The sequence below is a fragment of the Bidens hawaiensis genome, unplaced genomic scaffold (assembly GCF_021521415.1).
Source record: "Bidens hawaiensis isolate Kalapana, Puna unplaced genomic scaffold, B.hawaiensis_p1.1 tig00044151_1, whole genome shotgun sequence".
NCBI lineage: Eukaryota > Viridiplantae > Streptophyta > Magnoliopsida > Asterales > Asteraceae > Bidens > Bidens hawaiensis.
The window spans coordinates 1-7,563 of NW_027497835.1; the positions used below are offsets into that span (position 1 = coordinate 1).

Below are 7,563 nucleotides of genomic sequence, written 5' to 3' on the forward strand. Positions count from 1 at the left end.
CCGAAGGTTGTTAATTTGTGGGTGAATACGGGTTTGGTTATGAGCTAAAAAAGGTGAAGGTGAACTAGAATGTTTATATATGATTACTGCAACTATTGATGTGTGGGCAAAAGAACACGCCTTAAGTGTTTTATATTGTGTGTTTTACTTGTTTATATGTATCGAACACAAATACTTTGATATGTTTTATGTTTACAGGTGTGCGGAGCTTAACGGAGCTTATTGGAGCTTAAAGAAGCTAACTTGGAGCATTCATGATGGAGTGGAAATGAAAGTGATGATCCATGAGATGATAGAGAATTGAAATACGAAGACGTGGCCGCAAACGAGGAGGAAAACGGAGTTGAAACGAAGATTGTATGAAGAAAACAGTTTTGACCCAGCAGGACCATAAGGCAGAGTCTCCAGACCGTAGTTACGGTCTGACCGTAGCTTACGGTGGCCAGACCGTAGCTTACGGTCTGGTCTGACGGAAAAAGGGATTTTGGTGATTTTTCTTCCATATTTAAGCCCAAAAACCCTAAGGTCGACCCCATTCAATAATTATCAGTTGGGGGACTTCTTGGAGGCGACCTTCCACCATCATAACTCATCCTAATCATAAGATTGATCCATGAACACATCCTCTAACATCATAATCAATAGCATGAAGATCAAGATGCAAGGCTAAAGGCTTCATAACCATCTCCGGGTGTATGGTTGAGTTGCATGTTAGGTTTTGATATTCTAAACTTTGACTTTGGATTTGTAATTGATCAATCATTCGGTTGATCAATTGTTTGTGTTTGATTTTGTGCTTAAACGATTTTTATTAATTGATTACTTAATCTTTTATCAGTTAATTGATTTGTGGTAATCAACAATTAGGATTAAGTTCTTTCGTCATTGACCCATTTATTGTTAACCATATTATTGATTTTGTGTTTCAACAAGTAAAACCAATTATCAATTAGATTTTCATTAAGCCGTGTCAATTGTTCGGATTCAGTTATGACGATTAACATAGCCAATAGTTAAGTCTTTTGATTATATATTTTAACACGAAAACACCCAAAGAAGTTTATCAATTCCTTAACTTGTTGCAAAACCCGAACCCTGGAGTTTGGTTATTTTCATATAATCGTTTACAAACTACTCATTTAAACCGCTTGACATCGTCTGTCCACTTTAATTATTTTTACAATAAAATTTGAGTTCCACTTGCACTTTCCACTGATTCCCTGTGGATTCGACACCTTACTTGCCCTAGCTAGTAAATGTATTTTTATAAGTGTTTTTGATTGACCTTTCAGCATCGATCAAAATGGCGCCGTTTTCGGGGAATCAACGCGCAAAGTGCTAGTTTAGCTTAGTTTCTAATTTTAGTTTTTGTTTTTAATTTTTCTTCGTTGATTTTACGTGGGGTGTTAGTGTTTGTGTCTGTGCAGGTAACTTCACAGGTTGATGCAGACAAGATATTCCCGTGAGAAAGAGCCGCTCCAGTTTGATCCCTAAATCGAGAAAACAGCAAGACGAAACCGAGCAGCTCAGAAACCCACACTAAACCAAATACCCGAATTCATAGAACCAAAAGAAGAGACCATGAGTAACCGAAGCAGAAGAGATCCAAATGCTTACCAACCACATGACCAAGAACAACCAATCCCACAAAACCAGAACGTTAACCGTGACAAAAACCGTAATCTATTCAACCGAAGAGATGTTAACCGTAATCCCAAAAACATGGATGGCAACTTGTCAATCAGATCAGCTCCAGTGAACCGTCAAAGACAGAATGATTTGAGAGAGGAAAGACCCGAGATTGATCGTGCTCGTGCACGGGTGGAAAATTGGCACATAGGGGACGATTTTGGTTACGATTCTGAGGATGAGGAGGAGCGTAGAGGTGAACAGCGGGGTCGATATCAGCAACAAGATCCCCGTGATGACAAAGAAATTAGACAGAATCATCCCGAAAATCAGAGAGATCGAGCACCAAGACGACAACAAAACTATGAACAACCGTACTATGATTTTGATGATGGAGTTCCAAGGGCATTTGTTCCACCACCAGTCAGAGGCGTTCAAAGCCATTTCATTAGCATCATCATAATGAAGACAACCGTCGTGTTAATGGTGTCGTAACCACCGATTAGCAAGCCTAGTAAGTCACTCGACATGTCACCATCGGTTGTCGGGGCATTCTTCGTGTCCTGATTTCGTTTATCAACCTCGACAATCATGTGAGAGAGCAGATTCTGCGACGGGTCAGCTGTTCCATCAGCAAGATCTTTCCTCCTTTGCGCGATAATGCCACTAATAACTTCACGAATCCTTTTCGACGCTTTGACTCCACGGTTAAACCTTGTACCCGGGATGTTGATTGGGACCGATATGATTCCACCGGCTGCCTCCACAAACGGAACCGCAAGCTTCTCCAACTCTGTCGCGTCACATACTCCCATTAGCAACTTTACTGCCAACGCGAACGTGTATTTTGCGACGAATGGGCAAACCTCAACCTGGTTTACCATTATTATTATTATCGATACTAATTGTGTCACTAGAAGTCTAAAACCTTATACTGACTGAAGTAGTTAAAATACCAAAATATATAATGTTTCATGGGAAACCTAGATGGGATTTACCATCAGTATATGACCGTTAATGATACTCATTTATTTTGTAGTGTACAGTGCGTTAAATATAAAACAGCCAACCTGATCGCGGCCGGTCCAGTAATCCTCCAAATGCTGTCTCAACTCCGAATCCATATCCGCGATATAATTCTTAACAGCATGAGCTCTCAAGAACGGCGGCAACAGCTGGCGGACCTTGGCGGATTCCTCAGTAACCGACTTATTGTTCGACTTCTTAATAATACTCTCGACTGAACTCGGCCACCATACTTCAACAAGCTTGTTTTCATTAGAGAACAAGAACTTATTGCCTTCAGGGCCACACAAAAACGCCATCTTTTCACCAAGAATTGATGTTTTAAACACATCCCCGAATAGTTTTCTTCTTTGCATCGCGAACAACTCGTTGGTGCCGCTACGAAGCTTTTTGAAGTAGTCGATGCTTTCGCCGATGATCGGCCAGCCATAGTTTCCGGGAATGGTTGATTTTTGGGTGAAAAGGTGGTGCAAAATGAAGATGGTGATGATGGGCAAAAGTGTTGAAGAGATTAATATGAGGGTGTCCATTTTTGATGAATGTTTGCTTGTGTTGGATGAGTGTTATTATATGTTTGTGTGTGTATATATATGTGTGAAGAAGGTTGATGTTATGGGGAAGAAGACAGGTTATAGTATTAAGGAAAGAAAGGACAATAATAAGAATAATACGAAGCCAAACAAGCACAGGCATCTGGGCTAGCTATTCTATGTTCTCTGGCTCTCTCCGTATGTTAGTTATTGTGTATTTGAGTGATATATACATGTAGTCTGCTAAGCTCAAACCTAAACAGGTTTAACATAAATTATTATACAACATAAGAGTACCACAGTTTTTGACTTTAGTATTTTTTTGTTCTCAATTTTTCATTTAGTAATATAATCATAGATAAAAAATGCTTGATTTTGTGATGTAACTTTTTAAAAATTACTAATATTTTCTAATTAAAGTCTTTATTAAATTTGTGTGACGTCAATTCACCACCTCTATCCGTATGAAAAGTCTTATATTACATATCGGTTTGCTTCTTTGTCTTTTCTTTAAACTTCTTTATTGTTGGTAATTTCAGACTTCAAGTCACAAGTAGGTCAACCTAAGAGACTAATATTAACAAGTTAGTCATAGTTGGTTAAAATTCCGTCGGATACGACGGTTCTTTGATGGCTAAAGTTGGAAAAACTTGGTAAAAATGGCTATTATGGGAATTTTCCCAAACATTTAACACACATATAAACGCACTATTAATGAAGTACTTAATTCATCAATTCCAACTTACAACAAACTACAAATGTATCATAAACTTAAACCTAATCATCATCAGGATCAACAGAAAAATCTGGTTCTTCTGGTTTCTGCAGCTTGATCAATTCAACCTCTTTCGTTTTCAAGATTCCCCGTCGTGTGTTTTTAGCAAATCGTGAAGCTAGTATCGTGACATTAAGCGAATTTGCATCGGATGATGACGCATTGCCATTATGTTCACTTGATGATTCGCTCATGCTAAGGTTCCATTGCAGCATTCTTCTCTTTTTAGCCTGTCTCCAAGCCACCTGAATAAAACACGCGGCCCATGTTCTCCAATGATGAGAATAAAACCGAAACGTGTGTTGAAGCTTTTTACTATGCAACTTTCTGAACTGATTAGCAACAAATTTTAGATCTTCTGCGTGTAAAGCAAACGCTTCAACTTCACTTAATGCTCTAACTGTTCTTGTCGAACATGGCAGGTTTAGTGTCGATTTTCGGAGTAAGGCCCATGTGAGCAACTCTTCACCACAAAAGTCACCGGGATTCAAAGTAATCGAGTTGAAAAATCCTGTTCGACCTCCATTAGTCGTGGAGCTATCAAGTCTTCCTCTTATTATAACAAGCATCTCTGAAACCGGATCACCTTCTCGTACTATGTACGTGCCTTGAGTACTTAGCGATGACACTAGACACGCACATATAGCGTCCAGTAGTTGATTATCCATTTGAGAGAAAAAAGGCACCTGAAAAATAACAGGTTCTTTAAAATTTATTGATTTGACCCGTTAGAGATCTAATAAATTGTTTTAACCAAAATATATTCAACAAAAGATTGTTTAAAAAATTTAAAAGCTGGATATGACCCTGCGCAGCCCGACCCGTTTTGTAACAACTAAAATTTAACAAAAAATTGCTAGTAGCGGTTCATATCTTACACGTCGAATGAGATCAAGACACAAGTGTCGTTGGATGTCTCGTCGGAGGTCTTTAGGCAAATTACATAAAATAGATTCTTCATCAACACCGCGTGTTGCGAGCCACTTGTAATGTAAAAATTTACAAACACGTTCTTGCAATTCACGAGGCAGTTGTCTATGTCTCATCCATGACTCTGTGTCTCGACGTCTAAGCCTCCACTCCTCCAGCCTTGCAGTGATGGATTGTAGGTAGGTCTACAAAAACGTAAAACGCTGTTAACTAAATAATAAAAATTGTTAATTTGGATTTGACTAATTAGCAGGGTACTGGTGGGCCATGAGTTTTCCACAATAGGTTTTCATGTTCAATAAGGAGTAGTAATTAAAAAGTTGTGTTCATGCTGCATAGTACCTGCATATTTCCTAATAAATGGGAAAATAAAACAAGTCCCACAACGGCGATGAGTACGGAAAAAGATGTTTCTCCAATAAACGTGGTTGTCGACAGAGTCTGTCCATATGAACTGTGCATGTAGTGAAAACAGAATGGTAAATAACTAGTGAAATATGAATGTTTTAGAAATAACTGGTGAAATATTATAACTAAAAACTATGTTACTACAATAATAATTCTTTATCAAATAAAGCCATCTAAGAGGCTGTTCCCATCTTACCTTAAGTTTCTTAGGCCCCACCATAAGCAATAGCAGCATTTATGAAAGAAACCGAAAGAAAAAACCCCGTTCGCAACAGCATCTCCAAATATCCCATATTTGAAACTTGTAATGTTGTTTGGATCACAAGTTTTAAAAAGTTGTGTTCTGTTAGCCCATGTTCTCTGATTATGATCGTATAGATTCTGACACCTCAAGTAACGAGATAAACACTTCATTCGATTATTATCGCATGCGCAAGTAGATTCCCAACATGTTGCAAGCCTTTCAATTGACAACAAGTACCATGATGCTCCTAAAACCTACACACCATGAGCTAGCTTAATAAAGACTGATAAAAATAAAAACTTTTAGAAGTTTTAGTATAATGGTATTCAAAGTTAAAAAAAAAAAACATAACTTACATGACTAGCTAACATGTATAATGCAAGATTATATGAAACTCCAGCCCAAACGGTTTTGGTGACGACTCTGGTAGTTTTGATAATTTGAGAGCTCAAAGGAAAAATAAGATTAAGTCTTGGAATATATTGGAAGAGGACAATGAATACTAAAACATTGCTGGTGCAGAACCATATGGCAATCTGAGTAAAATTTAACAAGAACACAATGTGAGTTTAAAATTCCATAAGAATGAGAGAACCAGACGGAACCAGCCGTCTACTTCCCTTACAAGTTTCTTGTACCTTGTTTTGTACTACTAATTACAATATGATTCTAATTATTCAATATCACATGATCGCTCTCGAAAACGCACATCCAAACACAACTATTGTGTAAAAACAAAATATGATGAACTAAAAGAGGATAAGACAAAGTCATACCTGAGGTAAGGGCAATGTTGCAACAAGATCAACAAAGAAACTCGATTTCAGATAGCGACACGCAATCTTCTTCTGATCCTTAACAAGTTCACCTCTACCAAACACTCTTGAACTTGGTGAAACATAAGCAGTCCTGAACTTTATAGCTATATGCAACATATATAACATATCCGCAATAGTGCGTAAACATGTAACCGAAATCCCTACACTCAAATTAGACCCCATACACCGAGAACCATCACGCCTACTTTCTATATAAGGAACATATAAGAACAATGGATCCACAAAAAGTGACACTAAACAAGAAACAAGGAAGATTGTATTCCATTTTAGGATAACTTCACTTCCGGGGTCCAGAATCGTTTTTCCTTTTGGCTCATTATTTTCAACTAGGTGAATTCTTGATTTTCCAAATTTGATACCCGCATGATTTGAACTTGAATTCCCAGTTTCGACGGTGTGAAACCTATGGAAGTCGTTTGAAGTTACAATAATGTTTGTTAGAGTTATAAGATTACGTGGAAAATGGCGGAATTTAACCTGGTTTTCTTATCATGCTTGAAGTTCATGATTACGAGTTTAGTTTTGGAGGGAACATAGAACAATTCCTAGATGGAAATCATGAATATGAAACTTTTTGTATGATGCATTTGAATATGAATTGATTAATGACAATGTAGAAAAGAAGTTGAAAGAGCTGAAACTGTTTTGTGAAAGAAAGATGCATGCCTGTTTTATTCTATATAATAATGCTGGTTTAAAAATAAAGTCTACTGAATTATGTTACATGTCATGTGATAACTTGGGGACATAACATATGGATTGCACAATAGTACATGATGTGCTTTTATCTAATTTATTATAGTAGCGGGTACAGACATACTGACATAGATGCACGGTAGCAAATTCATATGTGGAATGCAAAAGAGAGAATGCAAATCTTTAGAAGACTTTGCTAACACGTTAGGACTTAGGAGGGGCATTTTTTCAACAAACAATATTGTATCTTTTTTTCTTTTTAAACGGCAAATATCATTCATTCATAAGAAACCGATAAGGTAACTTTTATTTCCTGACAAGCTTATGAAAAAAGCACCTGAAGGTGTGGTTAATTTGGCCAAAAGGTGTGGTACTAGAACACACCTTTTAGCCTCGCATCATAAGGCCGTATGTCATAAGGGCCGGTGGATTTTGATGTTAATGGTAGTTAATTAGAGGGAATGATAATTGTTATTGTAAATAATA

At 37.4% G+C, this 7,563-nt stretch overlaps 2 pseudogenes across 2 annotated transcripts; both read right to left on the bottom strand.

Moving 5' to 3' along the window:
• Positions 1-2,063: 2,063 nt before the first annotated feature.
• Positions 2,064-3,214, bottom strand: LOC143594740 (beta-amyrin 16-beta-monooxygenase pseudogene; annotated as a pseudogene). The gene is made up of 2 exons (XR_013146387.1): positions 2,700-3,214; positions 2,064-2,501 (listed from the first exon to the last, which is right to left on the bottom strand). The product of XR_013146387.1 is annotated as a beta-amyrin 16-beta-monooxygenase pseudogene (transcript).
• A 648-nt stretch (positions 3,215-3,862) lies between these two features.
• On the bottom strand, positions 3,863-6,941 carry LOC143594738 (cyclic nucleotide-gated ion channel 17-like; annotated as a pseudogene). Its single transcript, XR_013146386.1, has 6 exons — positions 6,319-6,941; positions 5,899-6,078; positions 5,495-5,796; positions 5,233-5,344; positions 4,839-5,075; positions 3,863-4,646 (listed from the first exon to the last, which is right to left on the bottom strand). The product of XR_013146386.1 is annotated as a cyclic nucleotide-gated ion channel 17-like (transcript).
• Between the last annotated feature and the right edge of the window lie 622 nt (positions 6,942-7,563).